The 20,481-nt window shown below is 37.5% G+C and overlaps 1 long non-coding RNA gene across 6 annotated transcripts in view; it reads left to right on the forward strand.

The window, feature by feature from the left end:
• Positions 1-20,481, forward strand: part of LOC309659105 — a 442,553-nt gene that overhangs the window by 139,134 nt on the left and 282,938 nt on the right. For all 6 annotated transcript variants that reach the window (XR_014262598.1, XR_014262599.1, XR_014262600.1 and 3 more), the window contains exon 6: positions 2,991-3,145. This is a non-coding gene — a long non-coding RNA (uncharacterized lncRNA). The remainder of the gene's footprint in view (positions 1-2,990; positions 3,146-20,481) is intronic.

Below are 20,481 nucleotides of genomic sequence, written 5' to 3' on the forward strand. Positions count from 1 at the left end.
CCACTGTCACATCTCCTTCTCTGACTCCGACACTTCTGCTTCCCTCGTCTACTCTTTTTCAAAATAAGGACCTTTGTGATTACACTGGCTCACCAGGGTAATTCAGGAAACGCTATGGAGATCCTGACTTAACTGCATCTGCAATGTCTCTTTGCCATGTAAGGGAACATATTCCCAGGTTCTGGGAAATAACACTTATACAACTTGGGAGGGGGTATTATTCTACTACTACAGAGTTTATCAATTTTATTAAACTTTCAAAGATTAACGCTTATGGCTTTGTTATTTTTCTCTATTTTATATCTTTGATCTTTGTTCTCATCATTCTACTTTTTATCCTTCTTCTTCCTCTGGGTTTTAAATTTCCCCTTTTCCTTTTTAGAATCTTGAGATGGAGGCTTAGCTGATTGATTTTTTAAACTTTCATATTTAAATGATAAAGTATAGCCAAAGACTGTTTTGCCTCAATCATATAAGTTTTGATAAGGTACATTTCTATTTCCATACTGTCAATAATATATTTTAAATTCCCATTGCATTTTTTTAAACAAGTGTTCATTTAGACACGTACTGCTAATTCTCAAACACATAAGATTATCTCATTATTCTTCGCGAAAGCATTTATTCATTTATGTATGTTCACAGAACATATGATCCTTTGTGACTTATTGAGACTTGTTTTATAGCCCCAAAGACTATGTATTTTAGCTGCCAGATGTAGTATTCTATAAATTTCTGTTAGGTAAGTTAGATAATAATATAGTTTAAAACTTTTATATCTAGAAGAGATACAGCAGAGGAGAAGGGGTTGAGAGGTGGGCAAAATGGGTAAAAGGGATCGACTCTGTGGTGATGGATGATAACTACACTTTTGATGATGATCCCGTTGTGTATTGAATTACAGTGTTGCACACCGGAAACTTTTATAATGGTATACATCAATTTTACTTCAATAAAAAATAAAGCTTTTATAGCATTACTGATTTTTTTGTTTTTAATTATGCGAAAATCCTGTTTGAAATAGCTGTGGTTCATTGTATATTTTTCTGTAACTCCTGTTAATTCTGTCAGTGTTTTAAATGTATGTTGCTTTGTGTTATTACTGGTTATTTTCTAAATTCAGCTTTTTAATCTTTACCTTTTCAAAGTGACTTAAATTATGCCAATTAGCCATTATTGTAAGTAAAATACCATGTATTGTTGTTTTGTCCTTTGTACTTTAGTTGTCACTCATTCTCCTTCTATTATGTGTTATGTATCCACAGTGTAGTTTTTTCTTTAAAGAGTTAGTAACTATTTAATATATTTTATAAATATTATTTTATAGTTAAATTCACAATTTCCCTTTCCGGTGCTCTTCGTTTCTTCCTGCAGATACGTACATCAGTAAATTTGTGCTCATTTTTGTTTGTTTGTTTTGGTTTGGTTTGGTTTTCTTTGTCTTATCTGAAGAGCTATCAACAGTATTCCTTGCAGTCTGGTTCAGCTAGCAACAAATTCTGCCTGTTCTTGTTTATTTGAAAATTTCATTATTTAACCTTAATTTTGGGACAAAATTATTAGTAGAGATAAAGTTTGGGGGTTACACATTTTTCCTATAATTTCATTAAATATATGATTTTATTATCTCTGGCTTCACTTGTTTCTGATGATGTTAGCTCTCATTCTTCTTATTGTTGTGCCAGAATATAATGTATCTTTTTATTTTCTGGTTAAATATTATTTTCATTTATGATGTTTGACTATGATGTGACTTTCTTTGAATGTATTCTATTTGTGTCTTGCAGAATTTTTTAAAAATAAGTTTTTGTTTTTAGAAAACATTTTAGATTTATAGAAAAATTGAAAGGGTAATACAGACAGTTCCCATATACCCAGCCCCGAGTTACATTCTGCACCCATCCTGGATTCCCCTGACCTCTTAAATGATTTTTTAAAATTTGTTTATATTAATATTTACTATTTGAGCTGTAAAGCTCTATGGAATTTTACAAATGCTTAGTGTCATGTATCTGCAATGAAAGTATACAGCATTGTTTTGAAACTCTGAACATATTCCCTGTGTTTCATCATCATTTCTAGCCCTTCTTTAATCTACTGGCCATTACTGATTTACCATGCCTATAGGTTCTGTCATTTCCAGATGTCATATAAGTGCAATAATTCAGTATGTAGACTTTTGCTACTGGCTTCTTTCATTTTACCCTATACATTTAATATTCATCCATATCCTTTCATGGCATTTTAGTTCATTTATTTTTCTTCATTGAAGAATATTGCACTGTTTGAATGTACCACACTTTGTTTATCCATTCATCTATTTCTCTCTTGATTGTCTTTGTCCCTTGTGAAATACCAGTTGACTGCATTTCTGTGCCTCTCCTTCTGGGCTGTTTCTATGGTTTAATTGATCTATGTGTCTATTCTTGAGCCAATATCATTCTCTCTTGATTACTGTAGCTTTATAGTAATTCTTGAAATCAGGAATTGTTAGCACTACAGCTATGCTGTTAATCTTCTATTATTGTTTTGGCTGTTTTAGGTCTTTCTCCTTTCCACATTAACTTGATATTAGTGTGTCAATATCAAGAAAAGAGCTCACTGGAATTTTGATTGGAATTGCATGGAATATATAGATACAGTTAAGAAGAATAAACATCTTAATAATATTGATTTTTCCAGTCAGTATACACAGAATAACTCTTGATTTGTTTAATCTTTGGTTTCTTTTATCAGCATTTTATAGTTTTGCACATATAGTTCCTATACATATTTTGTTAGATTTATATTTAAGTACTTCATTTTTATGGTACAATATATATGGTATGTTTTTTTTTTGTTTTTAATATTAACTAGAAATTTATTTTATTTATTTTTGGCTGTGGTGGGTTTTTGTTTCTGTGCGAGGGCTTTCTCTAGTTGCGGCAAGCGGGGGCCACTCTTCATCGCGGTGCGCGGGCCTCTCACTGTCGCGGCCTCTCTTGTTGCAGGGCACAGGCTCCAGACGCGCAGGCTCAGTAGTTGTGGCTCACGGGCCCAGTTGCTCCGCGGCACGCGGGATCTTCCCAGACCAGGGCTCGAACCCGTGTCCCCTGCATTGGCAGGCAGATTCTCAACCACTGCACCACCAGGGAAGCCCAACATGGTATGTTTTAATTTCAAATTTCATTGACGTATTAAATGTATGTGTGTTTATGTTTATATGTACGGTATATATACAAAATACATATATATGTATGTATAGCATATACACAAAAATATATACTAAACCATGAATCCTGTGACCTTGTTATGGTCCTTTATTATTTCCATAATTTTCCAAAATTATATTTTTCTGCAGAGACAGTCATGTCATCTGCAAGTATAGACAGCTTTATTTAATCCTTTCCAAGCCAAATACTTTCTCTTTGTTTTTTTTTTTTCTTGTTTTAAAGTACTAGCTAAAAATCTCAGTAAAACGGAGAGTAGGAAGAGTAAAAGAGAATATCTTTCCTTTTTTCTGGATTTTAGTGAGAAAGTTTTCCACTTCTTAACATGATATATAAATATTTTTATGTCACGTAATGCTTGTGTCTGGTTTTGGTATTATGGTAATGCTGACCTCATAGAATGAGTTTCCTCAGCTTCTGTTTTCTGGAAGAGATTGTGGTAATTGGCACCCTTTCTTTTGATTTGGTAAAATTCACCGGTGACTATCTGAACTGAAGGTTTCTTTTTTGGAAGGTTTTTGATTATTGATACAATTTTTTTTTTAATAGATATGGGCCTGATCAGATTACCTGTCTCTCCTTGTGTAAGTTTTAAGCATTTGTGTCTGTGAAGAAATCATTCTGTTTCATCTAAATTATAGAGTTCTGCTTGTTGTTCTTTACTGCCTTTTTAACATTCATGAAACAGGTCAGGATGACGTCTCTTTAATTTCTGATACTGGTAATTATTTTTTCTTTTCTTTTCTTTTTCTGTTAACCTGGCTAGAGGTTTATCAGTTTTGCTGGTCTTTTCAAAGAAGTTTTTGGTTTCATTGATTTTCTCTACTTAAGTTTTCTGTTTCAATAACTTATGCTCACATATGTATTATTTCTTTTTACTTTCTGTTTACACTAATATTAAATTGTTCTTCATTCTCTAGTTTCCTGAGGTGGAGCTCAGATTACTGATTATAGATCTTTCTTCTTTCTGAATATATGCACTTAATTTTCCTCTCAGCACTGCTTTCTCTGTATCTACAATTTTTTTAAAATTTTTAATTCTATATAATTGCTTTTTAAAATTCCTCTTGAGACTTTTCTCTGTGATCCACATGAGCTTGAGAAAAATGTATCTTTTATTGTTGTTGAGTGGAGTAGTCTATAAATGCCAGTTATATTAGTTTGATTGCTATTACTGTCCAGGTCAAGTCTATCCTTACTGATTCTGTACCTACTTGATCTATCAGTTTTTGCTTCACATATATTGAAAGCTTGATGTCAGATTCCACAACTTTAGGAGTTTTATGTCTTTTTGGAGAATTGATACTTTTATTAATATGTAATGTCCCACCTTTTCCTTGGTATTTTTAATTAAAAAAAATTTTTTTTAACATCTTTATTGGAGTATAATTGCTCTACAATGTTGTGTTAGTTTCTGCTGTATAACAAAGTGAATCAGCTATATGTATACATATATCCCCGTATCTCCTCCCTCTTGCATCTCCCTCCCACCCTCCCTATCCCACCCCTCTAGGTGGTCACAAAGCACCGAGCTGATCTCCCTGTGCTATGCGGCTGCTTCCCACCAGCTATCTGTTTTACATTTGGTAGTGTATGTATGTCCATGACACTCTCTCACTTCGTCTCAGCTTACCCCCACTGGAATGGTTTTGACCCAGAAAGAATGTCACCAATAAACAGTCTCACTATGAAACAAGATAGAGAACAACCCCTCAGGGAGCTGACTGTAAGGCTGGAGGCAAGGCCCCTCCTACACTTTTCTTCACTCCCACATGGAGCAAAAGACTCAGTTATGTGTTTATTCCAAATCTTGTAAAGCAGCACTGGCTGTAGGGGCTAACCCTGCCCTTTGTTTCCAGGTGTCCCAAGCTGATTCTTAAATCAGCTTTGTTGAAATTAATATGCCTACTCCAAAGTTTTTAGTTTAGTATTAACTTCATATGCCTTTCTTATTCCCTTTACATTTTTTGAATTATTGGAATTTATTTTTAGAATAGTTTTGAGCTTGCAGAAAAATTGAGCAGAATGTTCAGAGTTCCCATATACTCCCCCTCCCACTCCTTCCCTTGCCCTCATTATTAACATCTTGCCTTGGTGTGGTAAGCATGTTAAAATTGAACCTACATTGATACATTGTTATAAAATAAAGTCAGTTATTTTAAGGGCTCACATTCTTTGTGATCTACAGTTCTGTGGGTTTTGTCAAAGGCATGATGTTATGTACCCACCATTACCACCACATCATGTGGAATAGTTTTACTGCCCTAAAAATCCTGCCTGCTCTAGCTGTTCATCCTTCCCTCCTCCCCTCCCCAATCCCTGGCAGATTGTTCTTTTTTTCACTGTGAATGTGATAAATTCCAGATTTTCTCCAAATATATTATGGCAGATTATACTCCAACACGTGGAAGGGAAGTATTATCACAGTAGTTTTTTTTCAAATATAATCAGACTGGGTTTATGCCTCTCCTACAAAGATTGATCATAATAAAGTATATTGTCTCTAACACTTGTTCACCTGAGTTTGGATTATATAAGAACTACTGAAATAGGCCACCAATCTTCCAACTCTTGTGCTAGAAAGAGCCTCTTTTTTTTTTTTTTTTTTTTTTTGTCGAAACCATACTAGCCTCTAATGAATTCAGCCAATTAAAGGAACTAAAGGTTTCTTTTCTCATTGTTCCTATGATCTATATACTCTGTGTGCCTACAAGATGCCAGTATTAAGAGTTCATTCCTTGCATATTCTCTGTCCATCACCACTGCCCTATGCTATGAGGAAGTGCTTCTTCTCCACCCCTCACTTGGGTTACAGAAGGATTAGTCTGTATAACCAGTTACTCTAGGCTAAGTGAGGTCTTTGAGTGCCTCATAAGGCCTCTTTAGCCATAGTTCTTGATGCTCTGGACTTATTGGCATGTTCATAGGAGTTTTTGTGGAAATGTAGTTACCTGGAAGTGCTGAGGTGTCTGTTCGCTTGTTTGAAACTTGAGTAACGTAAACACCTTGTTCTTCTGCTTAATCCCCAAGGATTGACATGGGGATGGTTCAATTTCTCCCTTTAGTATATTCAGTAGACTAACGCAGCAATGTGCTGTGTTCTCCTTCAATAGTCCTTGTTGCTCCCATTTACTACCCACATGGTAAGAAAGCTGTCCTACATGTTTATCTCAAACTTACATGGAGAAATTTGAGAAGAGTCAATTAGTAGAACCATCCATAATGCCAACTACTAGTAAGGGTCTATAGAGGCAAACATAGATACATATATCCATATCTGTCTGTCTGTCTATCTATCTATCTATCTATCTATATCTCCTCTGGAAATTTTTTTCCGTGATACATTAGTTGGTGGGAACGAATTTTTCATAGAATATGTAAAGGCCATTCTGTGTGTACATGTTTGTATATATTTCATAATTTTCCATGTATATGTAGATAGAAATCTACACACCAAAGTTCTACTTCATTTATGTAATTATTAAGGTTATTTTTATAATGAAATGTTAAGATTTCAAAGAATTTTTATCTCCTAATTTTCTCCCAAATATTAATTTAATTACATAGGGGAACATGTCATCTAAATTCCTAAATAGTTATATCAATATTGATGCTAATTTTCAACGCTTTTTTCATCAAGTGTATATATTAATAAGATGTGTGAAATTTTTTAATTCTAGTGATAGCTTTAGGTATAGATTTTTTTTTGATTTCTATGTGTGTGGTGTGTTTTATTATATATTAGTCTCTTAAATCAAATAGAAAACAAAAAGTGGAGCTACAAACCAAAGTTACAACAGTATTAGCTTTTCTCATCGCCCGTCTATCTACTTTTGCCAGAGGTCTTTATTTCTTCATAAGGCTTTGAGCTACTGTGCAGGGTCCTTGACTCCAACCTGAAGAACTCCCTGTGGCAGGCGGGTCTGGTGGTTAAGAACTCTCTCAACTCTTGATTAACTGGGAATGTCTTGATTTCTCCCTCATTTTCGAAGGAAAGTTTTGCTAGATATAGGATTCTTGGTTGACGGTTTCTTTCCTTCAACACTTGAAGTACATTGAGCCATGCCATCTGGCCTCCGAGGCTCCTGATGAGAAATCTGCTCATGACCTTCCTGGCAAATCTTCTCTCAGCTTCATAGAACTTTCATAATGTACCTTATCGTGTCTTATGCAGCAGAACATTTTGTATAGTATCGTGAAGTCAGTTAAGTTGCAACATTATTTTGAGACCAGAATTTAAGGAAAAGGAATTGAATATTTCAAGTGTAGAGATTATGAGGTCTTTAAAATTATTACAGATTTTCAAACGAGAAATAAAAAGGCCACTGAAGTATCCTACAGATTTTAATTTATAACAAAGTGAATACCAATGTCTAATAACACACGTAAAGAAAAATTTCTTTGGGATCCTTTTTCCTAAGTGTAAAGGGGCCTTGAACTCAAGAAGTGAGAAAACCCCTGTGGTTTACCCCCAGCTGTGATGCGTCCATTTCTTGCTCTGACCTCAGAGTGCACCACTGTGATGTACTTCACAGAGCCCTGTAAAAGGGGCAGCTGGGCCCAGGTTTTTGGTCCTTAGAGCCCAGGAAGCTGCTTTTGGTGACCTGACGGCCTTGGACCTACAGTTAGCTTGTTTTTTCCTTGTTGCTGCCATTTTGTTGATTTGTTTTTCTCTTTTCTCTACTCTTTTTTATTTTTCTCATTTTTCTTTCTTCTTTGCCTTCTTCTCATTTTTCTCTCTTTATCATTTCTTTTAGTTTTAAATTTTTTCTTCTCCATTTTTTGGTGTGTCTTTTCCATTTCTTCTGCTTTCTTTTCTTCCTTTGTTCTTTTTCTCATTTGTATCTTAATTTTAGTTAGTATTGCTAGATTAGTACAGTTAGCATAGTCAGTACTGTTGGTATAGTTAGCATAGCTGGTGTAGTTAATACTTGATTAGCATAGTTAGTGTAGTTAGTGCTAGTTAGCGCCGTTGGTACAGTTAGCGTAGTTAGCGTTGTTAGTAGAGACAGCACACTTAGCACTGTTAGTACAGTTAGCATTGTTAGTTAGCGTAGTTAGCGTTGCTAGGTAGTGCTGTCAGTCAGTGTAGTTAGCAGGTCACCACGATGCAGGGCCTCACAGCCAACTCTGCTGACAAGGAGGCTCATATTGATGGCTTTGAGATCCTCCGCACCATTGGTGAAGGCACCTTCGGTAAAGTGAAGTTGGCGCGGCACATTCTGACCGGGACACAGGTGGCTCTCAAGGTGGTTAAGAAAAGGCGTCAGAGCGTCGCAAGTGTCCAGGCACTTTTCCGGGAAGTGTGCGGTATGAAGCTCCTGAATCACCCCAATATTGTAAAACTGCTGGGGGCGATTAACACAGAGGAGGCATTTATTCTGGTGATGGAGTACCTCAGTGGGGGGGACATGTACCACTATTTGAAGATCCATGGCCGTATGACAGAGGCGGAGGCCCGAGGCCCGTTCCGGCAGCTGCTCTCCGCCCTGCAGCACTGCCACCAGAGGGGCATCGTGCATCGGGACCTGAAGCCACTGAACCTCCTCTTTGATTCGAACATGAATATCAAACTTGCAGACTTTGGCCTCAGCAACAAGTGTGATGACTCTGGACAAATGGACACAATCTGCGGCACACCCCCTTACTGTGCCCCGGAAATCTTCCTGGGGCAGAGCTACAGCGGCCCTGCGGTGGACGTGTGGAGCCTGGGAGTAGTGCTCTACGCCATGGTAACTGGGTCCCGGCCCTTTGTGGGAAAAGACTTCCAGGAGCTGCGGAAGCAAGTCCTACAAGGGAAATACCACATCCCACCTTATCTGTCTTTGGAGATAAGGGATCTATTACAAAAAATGATTGCCCTCAACCCCAGTGACAGAGGCACCTTACCTGACCTCATGAGGCATGCTTGGTTAAACATGGGCCAGAAGGAGCCACTCCAGCCACCCTGTGAAGAGGACCTGAAGGTGACAACGGTGACGACTCCGGGCTTGACTTGCGACCAGATCCAGGATGCTGGAACAGGCAGTGTGAGCGCCGAGAAACCCCAGGTAGGGGCCTCCATCGTAACTGTGAGGCCCTTCTGTCGCGGGGACCTCAGCGGCAGTGAACTCGAGCCTTCTCCAAGCCCTGTGGTGTCCCCCCTGAAAAGCAGGTGGCTCTACCAGGGAGAAAACGTGCAGCTGCAGGAAGACCAGCAGGCGGGGCAGAAGACCGGTGAGTCTGCCTGTCCCCCACCCAGCCTGCAGTCGAGGACTGCCACCCCCAGCCCAGCCCCCCAGTGTGGCACTGGGACATCCCCCTCCACCAGCAGCAGGATTGGAGCCCCAGAGGGAACCAGCTGCCCCCCGGGTGTGTCCAACACTGGAGGGTCCTCCCACACTGGGCAGCCTGAGAGTGTGTCCTCATCCACTCCCTCTGGCCACAGCCAGAAAAAGCAAGGGGTGGCTAGGAGAATCTGGAACTTTGTTTTGAAACATCTTTGTTGCAAGCTGCCCAGCATGCGGCGTCATAATAAAGTGAGCCCATGTGAACCCCATGCATGACCGAGGCAGGAAGGTCAGGCCGCCACGCTCCCTGGGGCCCGGTGCAGGGGAAGATGAGGGTGTTCTCTGCGCGGCCTTCAGAAGCATCGTATCCAAGACCCTGGCCAGCTCAGAGGATGGTCCGGAGCAGCCCGGGCGACCGAAAGCGAGGCCACCGTGGCTGCAGGTCTGCCCCTCAACCCCCACCTGGGTGAAACTTCAGAGACTGGACTGTCATTCCTGGGTCACGTCTCCCCTCCCCCACTCTTCTGTCTTCCGTGTTGGTGGGGGAGGGGGATAGTTCTTGTTCCAAGGACTCCTTGGTTCTCCCAATTCTAGTTAATAAACTTGATGCTCGGGCTTCCCTGGTGGCGCAGTGGTTGAGAATCTGCCCGCCAATGCAGGGGACACGGGTTCGAGCCCTGGTCTGGGAAGATCCCATGTGCCGCGGAGCAGCTGGGCCCGTGAGCCACAATTACTGAGCCTGTGCATCTGGAGCCTGTGCTCCGCAACAAGAGAGGCCGCGACAGTGAGAGGCCCGCGCACCGCGATGAAGAGTGGCCCCCGCTTGCCACAACTAGAGAAAGCCCTAGCACAGAAACTAAGACCCAACACAGCCATAAATAAATAAATAAATAAATACTTTAAAACAAAAAAAACTTGATGCTCCAGAAAGACGTATCACACCCTGCTTTGCATCTGCTGTGATGTATAGTGCTCAAGGAGACACCTAGAAAGACAGAAGCTGAGAGATTGGGGTGTGGATGCAAAAATAGAGTTACTAGGAATGGGAGAAGTACAATTTAAACTCAATTAGTGGGGCGCACACTTCCACTCCAGCACAACGCAGTGCTTTACATGTTTACATGGCCCCAAGGTATTATAGGACACATTCCCATTAGCTCTGTTGCTTCTGGGCCGTGCTCAGGAACTAGGTCAATACAGATGCTCCTGGGTGGGGATCCAGCGTCCACGTTGCTCAGTTCCATCCTTTTCCATAAGCCCGAGCTCACCCCCAGCCTCCTCCCCACAAACAGGTGGAGGTCGGCTCACGACTCTCACAATCCTCAGGTTCTTCCAACCTGCTTTCATCCTTGGGGAAAACCAGCCCGTTGTTGGCTTGTCTTTCCCAAAGTTATCATCCTCTTTATTTCTAACGTGGAACACCTACCTCTTTATTCAATTTCAGATTTTATAAAATACTGGAAAAGTCTTTGGCTTTAAGCTGCTTTTTTCTGCTTTCCTACAACAAATGTCCATTGAGAAAGAAAACAGAAAATCATTACCTAATTGAAATTGTAGGAGCAAATATATGTAGAAAAAATATATATACCTTAATACTGTCCCATTTGTATAGGTATTTCTGATCAGTGCCATTTGTATAGCTTCACTATTAATTGTCAATTCCTTTGGGGTAACCTGGAGTCCCTACTGAAATGCAAACATTCTCTGAGAAAACAGCACTGCTATTACCACTTAACTATGCTTTAAGGTAAATTAATTTGTCAGCTTTGTTGGTCTGGCCACTGACAGTCACTAGACTGCAGCTCGTTAAGATTGGTTATAAAATGTGTTTTGCTGGAGGGCGGGGGAGAGGAAGTTTCTGAGCCCAGTTGATATTCTCAGACGAATTCACAGTGTGGTCTTGGGGGCTGTTCCTGTCTCTGGAATAGAAGCGGCCAGAGAGTGAAGAATTACAAGAACATTTACTTCCTTCATTTCCTCTTTAGTTCTAAATACATCTCAATTTCCAAAAATAAAAGGCTATGTAATATATTTCCAGTTTTTCTTTATTAATAGGATCAGTAAATAATTAATAAAAGCAAATTAAAAGTGAACTTGTCACAAAGGGAACAATCCTTTGTCTGACATTAGTGAACAGCCTGGTTTTTAATATAAAATATTTTATAAAGGCAAATTATGCTGAGTTGCACTCAGGGTAATTAACTTTTCAGATGCAGTAGCTTTAAACTATTTATGTTGCTTGAAAATAATCACTTGTAAGCAATTTGTTTCAATTTTATAAACTAGGGCCAGTTATTATAGGTATTACAGAAGCAGTAATTGCTATTCAGCAGGGTGACGCTTTGCTCTGTCCTCTCAGCGACTCCTGGTTGGAGATACGGGGGCCCAGGACGACGGTAGGGAATTTGTAGCTGCTTTGCTTTTAACATCATTGTGTGAAGGCTGCAAGAGACTAGCTTATAAACTATGAGAGTCAGGCAAAGAGTTTGAACCTACACTATAAAATCCTGTAGTTCTACCCTCTTTACAATATCTGGCAAATCATTCATTTCACTAGGTTTATAGAGAGCCATTTAGTAAAATGAAATGGGTATCCTATGGGTAAAGATTTAATGTCTAGTGCAATCTAGGGCATTATAGTGCTACCTTCCAGCTCTTCTCTCCCAGTGTCTTATACTGGAGGTAGTGATGTGCACATATCTATTCATAGTTCCTCATTCCAATGAACTGTAAGGTCTTGAAATTGAAGGCATGACTTAGCAAAACTTTTTTCAAGGAGCAGGCACACAGCATATGAGTGCTGATTACATTTCATAATTAAATTCGGTTTTTTTTCTAATATAAACATTGAATTTCTCCTTAGCTGTCATACTAAGAAGACCTTGCAACTCACAAGATTTGACAAATAACTCACCTCTTTGATTACATGTTTATTTGCATATTACTTTTTACCTGATATGAGAAAGAACACAGCTAAATACAGTTGTACTGGGAGTTTTGTACACATGTGGAGGGATGAAAGAGAAAGGGTGTCGCTAACAATGGATTCTGACAGCAAGAGGGAGGCAGGAGGTCCTTAAGGACAATCCCTATTATTAGTTAGTGGTGGAGCTGAGGGGGGTCTGTATTCCAGTGATGTTTGTTTTTGTTCTGTTTTTATCCTCATAATTGTGTATCTGAGCAGCAACCCCCTGATTGGTTTTGTATTGGTTATTAATTATTTACTAATTACTAATTATTAATACAACCTCTGTATATATTTTGTAAAATTTATCTATATTTTATAAAACATATTTTATGTTATTTATTAGATAAAACTTTTTGTAATCTTGTAAAAAACATTAGCAAGGGTTAAAATGATCATCCAATTTTTTTTCTCTATAGTAAATATAACAGGGACTTTTGGAAGAAAGAACCATTTTAATGTGTGTAATCTTCCTAAACTGTATATGTGGGAATCCATATGAAAATGCCAGGCTGGCCAAACTTACTAGATACATAAATACATACTCGTTAAAATGTTGAATGATGGTTCAAAATCATGGCTCAGTTTGGAACCATGACTAGAAAGAGCTAGGAGAATGGCAGTTAGATAAATACTTAGTATTTCTAAAGGGATGTGGGACACAGTACCTCTTAAACATGGCATGCCCAAGAGTCACATGAAAAGGAATTGTAGTAAAGGGGTTTTGACTTTTCAGTTCTCATTCAAGATTATAAACCAACTCTGGAATCATATGTGAACCATACCTAATCCTTGCTTGTTGCTCAACCTATTGTGTCTCACTCTGAGAAGCAGATTTCAGAGGGACAAAGGGAAAGAAGTTTGCAACACTAGGCCTATGAATTAAGCCCTGCTTAGTTCTCCTCTTTGATTTTACTGTGTACTGATATATAGTATACGTCAAAGCATTTTATATAATCTGCACACCAAATAATTCACACTGAAATGTAGTTATGGCACTAAAAATATCTTGCCAAAAGCCATTCTCCACAGAAGAGGAGTGAATGTGTGTTCCCAAACTTAACTTAAAGTGATAACCTTATAAAATCCTTTGAATATCGGATGTGACTGGTGTGTAAACTAGATAGTGTCCTATTCAAAGATGCTTCAGGGTGTTTCCTGAAATAGATGTACTTATTTGGATTGGCTGTATTTTCTGTCACTCCCTGTCTGAATTACAGGAAGCGCTTCATCGTTAGGTGACCTGATTTGACCCCAGTTCCTCTCCCACAACTTCTCTATATGGTAGCCAGAATTGTCATTAACAAACAGAAGTTCAGTCTTTCTAAATTAGCTCCCATTTCACTCTGAATATAAACCAAACTCTTCAAAATGACTTAAAAGCCCCACATGATTACCCCTCCCTTAGTTCTCAGACATCTCACATCACTGAGATGCAGCGGGAGCTCCGGTTCACCTTCTGCTTCTCCGGTGACACTAGCTTCATAGCTTTCTCCAAACATACCAGACAAGTTCCGCATTTAGGATTTTGCTCTGACTCTGAATGGGTCAATTTTCCCCAGATATCTTCATGGGTGAAGTCCCTCACTTCTTCAAATTTTTGGCTCAACTATCACCAAAAGGAGGTCTACCCATACCAGCCTAAGTAAAAGTATAATCCACCCCCAGGCCCCGCCTACAATTGAAAACCCTTTCCTTGTTCTTTCATTCCATAAGGCTCATTGCCTTTTAATGTAAAATATCATTTATGTGTCCATGTTTATCATTATCTGCTGCCCCATCGCTTCTAGAATATAAGCTCCACAAAGGCAGGCATCTTTGTTTGATTCACTAAAGTATCTTTGGAAAGTGAAATAAAACCTGGCTCATTGTGGGCCATCAATACATTTTTTTTTTTTAAGTTGAATTAAGTGAAAAGGAGACAGGAACAAATCATGTTTTGGCCTACATGTAAATGATAGCATTAAATTGTCAATTGTCCTTGGAAACAATTGGAGAAAAGTTAGAAAATCTTTTTTTTCCCCCCTTTAAAAATCAGCAAATTGTATAGAATTGAGAATTTACCTTGGAGCAATTTAGAATCCATGTGTTGTTTGAATTTTGACTAAGCAATGTCTTTAAGTTCACCAAATTAATCAAGCAAACAAACCTGAGTCTAAATGCAGACTTCCTTACGAAGTACATATTAAATGACCTTACAAGTATAGGAGGGAACTGCTCCCAGGAGTGGGGTTGACCGGTGTCAGAAGCTAATAAAGGTTTGAATATTAAAATAAATAGAATTAAATTAAATTCAGCATTAATGATCATGAACAATGAAGTAAGTTTCCAATGCTATATATCAGAAAGACCTTCATAAGAAAAAATGTCATTTGATTAGTTTCAATAAGCTTTATTATGCTCAACAAATCAAGGGATGATCTACTTAATTTTTCATATTAAAAGTTTGTAATTTTCATCTAGTTTAATGTTCACAGGCTTTCAGAATTTTTGTTCACTTGATATTTTTTAATTAAATCCTTAGGTTGTGAAGTTTTTCCCTTAAAGTAAAATCTTCCTTGCATTTTACAAATAAAAGTTACCTGTTGCAATATTCAAATAACATATATTATGCCTCTGCTCCATCAGCATATTGACAGATTTGCTGCTGAGACATAATGGGTTGTTCTCTTGGTTAAGTCTTAAACTATACTGAGTATTACATATGAAAAACTGCAAGTAGTGATTTGATAGAATGTCCTCACCTTCTTTTTCCTGTCCTTTATGTTTCATTATGAGGAATTGAAATATAACCCTAAGCAAGACCCCGTTGCAAAATCATTCCTTTCCCTTTTGAGTAATGATTTTCTGGTAGTGAAAATGTGAAATAATGAAAAGGTTAGAATATGCTTTAATTCATTCTTGCAAAGGTTATGATTACATCATTATTTGGGTCAAAATCAAATCATTGCTTCCATTCTTCATATGTTAGACAGATTAGTGTCAGATAAGTACAGCATAGTATTTGTGTCAACACTTAAGGATAATATGTTATTGTAAACCTTTATTAATCTTAATGACTTTCAAATGTACCTCGTGCTTGAATATTTATTTCTTTAAATGTCAACTCACCTTTTAAGCTATTGCTCATGTAAAACAAAAAGCAATCTACCTAGACTCAGGAAATGTTTCTCATGTGGCTGTTTAAACATAGCAACCAGGATGTAAAGAGTTTGAAAATCAATTACATGCTTTCAGAATCTAATCAGCAACACTTGATTGGAAGTATCAACCCACAAGTACGGAAAAAGGAAATCGCTTCAATAAACGTCACTGATATTTCCTAGCATTTTGTACTTCGGTACCAACAGGAAACTAAGAAATGTTGCTAGGATGTTAGCGTCAAATGTTTCAGCCTTCATGACCATTCATTTTAAATATATTTAATTCATTCAAACAAGTAAGGATTAGCGTCATAGTAAACTGTCACCAGTCTATGAATAAGCAAGTACACCTATGTCTCTTACCCCCCTGGGACAATTACACCCTCTACATGGGTCTGTATTATTATCTCTGAAACTTTCCAGTTGCATTACTGTCACCCATGTGCTTGAAAATCCAGGTTTACTGTCAAACCATAATAATACAAAGAGATTTAATCTTTTGAACTGTAAAATATATTAAATCTAATAATAGGCATGAAGAAAAAAATCCACACCACATGTCAATTAAAACTTCCTAATTTGAACATATGTATGGTACATTTCTATTAAATTTTTGTTTGTTTTCTCAAAGGATTATTATGTTCTGTATACTTAAATCTAAAATGTTGCTATCTCACAGTCTTAATAAATAATACTCTATGGCTCCTTATTAACTTTAAATGATTTTTAAATTTTAAAACTGATTAAATGTTTAATTTTATTTTTATTACTATTTTTTATCCTGGAGGGACACTTGAGAAACTGGTCAAGTCTCAGAAAATCTCTATGTTAAAAAAAAAAAATCTCTATAGAACACTATACATAAGAATGATTAGTAATTGTAGATATCATAGCCTGCAAATAATTTTCAGTGATCTTTTAATTAGACAACATTTTCCTCTAGGTCTGTTTATTTTGGCCAATGCATAAATTCTAGTTTTATATTTAGTTTTCTCTTCTCTTCCCACAAAGAACACCGACTCTAATGAAAATTATTAATGTAGGAATAGGAAATTGCAGCTTCTTCCTCCCTTTTTTCGTTAAAAAAGCTCTGCTCGATACTGTTTCTTTATCTAACTAGGCCTAGATATAACAAATTACTACTATACGATATTCTAGTGAGGTATGTTTTCTGGCATATAACATGTAAAATAGTAGGGCTTTTTGGCTTGATGTAGTTCAGTGATTTAAGTTGAATAAAGAAAAGGTGGATATATTTTCTGGAAAAATAAATATATAAAAAGCAGATACTAGAGGGGAGTTAACACTTAGAAACAGAGAAAACCACAGGGTAAAAGGTGAGTTTCTCATTTGTTTTGCTTTTAGCCTGAGACTACTCCAGAGTTACATCTGACAGGGAGGCTAAAGCTTCAATAGAAATCAGCCTCATTCTTGTGGAGAACTAGAAGACAGAGTTCAGGGCAGTCATAGCTTCTGGAATCTGAAGGTGAAAATGGCAGAAAGTACAGAGTTAGGGAGGAGAAGCCCCAAACTCTGTGTATAAATTTTACCCAAATATCTGACTGACCCCTGAACCAGACAAGCATGGGACTGACTTCAAAAAAGCCAGCTACAGCTCAAAGAAGAGAACGTAAATTTAGCTGCCTCCCATTTCAAAGCAACCATTCAAAGCAAATGGATTTCAAAGCAACCATTTTAACTACTCATCACAATATTCTTCTTCTTCTCTCCAAGTCACATTTTGAGGCTGAGAAGATTCAGAGAAAGGAACCCTTCTTAATCATATACTTGTATTTAAAGGAAGGGGGAAAAAACTGCACAATTTTGTTGGTCAGATCTTCCAGTTGGCTTACAAGTCGTCTTTTTTTTTTTTTTTTTTCACACACACACAGTATATTTTATTTTTACAAGAGATAAATAGACTGACACCAAGCATTATACATGGATGACCACAACAAAAGCAACAATGATTGCAATTACCCTACATGAAACACACTCATACTATGTCATAATATTGACGTTCAGTCCAGTAATCCTCCACTGTAACAGCTCCTTTACTTTGCAGTGAAAATTGATTTGTATATTCTTTGCCTCTGAGTCCTTGTGGGATTTTTTTTTTTTTTTTAAATTCAGACAGAAAATCACAAAAATTATACTCATCCTCATCAGTTCACTCAGTCCCATGTAATTAATTGTTTTTTTTCATCTTGATCTTTTGTTAGCACTTTTATGTGTTCATCAGTTTTTCATCAGAGTTCTGAAAATGCTTATTCATTCAGTTCAGCAGTACAGTCAGTGACCAGAAACCTGCACTTGTCAGAGTCTTTTCCATGAATTTCTTGAAGATGAAACCCTTTTATAGGAACATATTTGCAAAATCATCAGAGTACACCCAGAACTGTCTGTAAATGACAAAAGACTTAAAAATGACCACAGTAAAAGATTTGATGAAAGTTCATAATAATGCAGTTGACAAGAAAATTAGTTATTTCTGAGATATACATTTTAAAGTAATAACTAGGATTATGACTTATAACATTATACCAGAACATATAAGATTTTTAGAAATTTCATGTAATGTCTGGAACATTTATATTAACATATTTCCATACATATTTCCATACAAATACAAATATAAGATTTTTAGAAATTTCATGTAATGTCTGAAACATTTATATTAACATATTTCCATACAAATAACCCAATGAAAGTTTAGTATTAGTTGTATTGTTTGTTTTTTTAAACTGCAGGTTCTTATTAGGCATCAATTTTATACACATCAGTGTATACATGTCAATCCCAATCGCCCAATTCAGCACACCACCATCCCCACCTCACCGCAGTTTTCCCCCCTTGGCGTCCATATGTCCATTCTCTACATCTGTGTCTCAACTTCTGCCCTGCAAACTGGCTCATCTGTACCACTTTTCTAGGTTCCACATACATGCATTAATATATGATATTTGTTTTTCTCTTTTTGACTTACTTCACTCTGTATGACAGTCTCTAGATCCATCCACGTCTCAACAAATGACTCAATTTTGTTCCTTTTTATGGCTGAGTAATATTCCATTGTATATATGTACCACAACTTCTTTATCCATTCGTCTGTTGATGGGCATTTAGGTTGCTTCCATGACCTGGCTATTGTAAATAGTGCTGCAATGAACATTCGGGTGCATGTGTCTTTTTGAATTACGGTTTTCTCTGGGTATATGCCCAGTAGTGGGATTGCTGGGTCATATGGTAATTCTATGTTTAGCTTTTTAAGGAACCTCCATATTGTTCTCCATAGTGGCTGTATCAATTTACATTCCCACCAACAGTGCAAGTGGGTTCCCTTTTCTCCACACCCTCTCCAGCATTTGTTGTTTGTAGATTTTCTGATGATGCCCATTCTAACAGGAGTGAGGTGATACCTCATTGTAGTTTTGATTTGCATTTCTCTAATAATTAGTGACGTTGAGCATCTTTTCATGTGCTTCGTGGCCGTCTGTATGTCTTCTTTGGAGAAATGTCTATTTAGGTCTTCTGCCCATTTTTGGATTGGGGTGTTTGTTTCTTTGATATTGAGCTGAATGAGCTGTTTATATATTTTGGAGATTAATCCTTTGTCCGTTGATGCATTTGCAAATATTTTCTCCCATTCTGAGGGTTGTCTTTTCGTCTTGTTTATGGTTTCCTTTGCTGTGCAAAAGCTTTGAAGTTTCATTAGGTCCCACTTGTTTATTTTTGTTTTTATTTCCATTACTCTAGGAGGCGGATCAAAAAAGATCTTGCTGTGATTTATGTCAAAGAGTGTTCTTCCTATGTTTTGCTCTAAGAGTTTTATAGTGTCCAGTCTTACATTTAGGTCTCGAATCCATTTTGAGTTTATTTTTGTGTATGGTGTTAGGGAGTATTCTAATTTCATTCTTTTACATGTGGCTGTCCAGTTTTCCCAGCACCACTTATTGAAGAGACTGTCTTTTCTCCATTGTATATCTTTGCCTCCTTTGTCATAGATTAGTTGACCATAGGTGCGTGGGTTAATCTCTGGGCTTTCTATCTTGTTCCATTGATCTATGTTTCTGTTTTTGTGGCAGTACCATATTGTCTTGATTACTGTAGCTTTGTAGTATAGTCTGAAGTCAGGGAGTCTGATTCCTCCAGCTCCATTTTTTTGCCTCAAGACTGCTTTGGCTATTCGGGGTCTTTTGTGTCTCCATACAAATTTTAAGATGATTTGTTCTAGCTCCGTAAAAAATGCCATTGGTAATTTGATAGGGATTGCATTGAATCTGTAGATTGCTTTGGGTAGTATACTCATTTTCACAATGTTGATTCTTCCAATCCAAGAACATGGTATATCTCTCCATCTGTTGGTATCATCTTTAATTTCTTTCATCAGTGTCTTATAGTTTTCTGCATACAGGTCTTTTGTCTCCCTAGGTAGGTTTATTCCTAGGTATTTTATTCTTTTTGTTGCAATGGTAAATGGGAGTGTTTCCATAATTTCTCTTTCAGATTTGTCATCATTAGTGTATAGGAATGCAAGAGATTTCTGTGCATTAATTTTGTATCCTGCAACTTTACCATATTCATTAATTAGCTCTAGCAGTTTTCTGGTGGCAGTTTTAGGATTCTCTATGTATAGTATCATGTCATCCGCAAACAGTGACAGTTTTACTTCTTCTTTTCCAATTTGTATTCCTTTTATTTCTTTTTCTTCTCTGATTGCCGTGGCTAGGACTTCCAGAACTATGTTGAATAATAGTGGTGAGAGTGGACATCCTTGTCTCGTTCCTGATCTTAGAGGAAATGCTTTCAGTTTTTCACCATTGAGAATGATGTTTGCTGTGGGTTTGTCATATATGGCCTTTATTATGTTGAGGTAGGTTCCCTCTATGCCCACT

The sequence above is a fragment of the Balaenoptera physalus genome, assembly GCF_965194825.1.
Source record: "Balaenoptera physalus genome assembly, contig: SUPER_3_unloc_7, whole genome shotgun sequence".
NCBI lineage: Eukaryota > Metazoa > Chordata > Mammalia > Artiodactyla > Balaenopteridae > Balaenoptera > Balaenoptera physalus.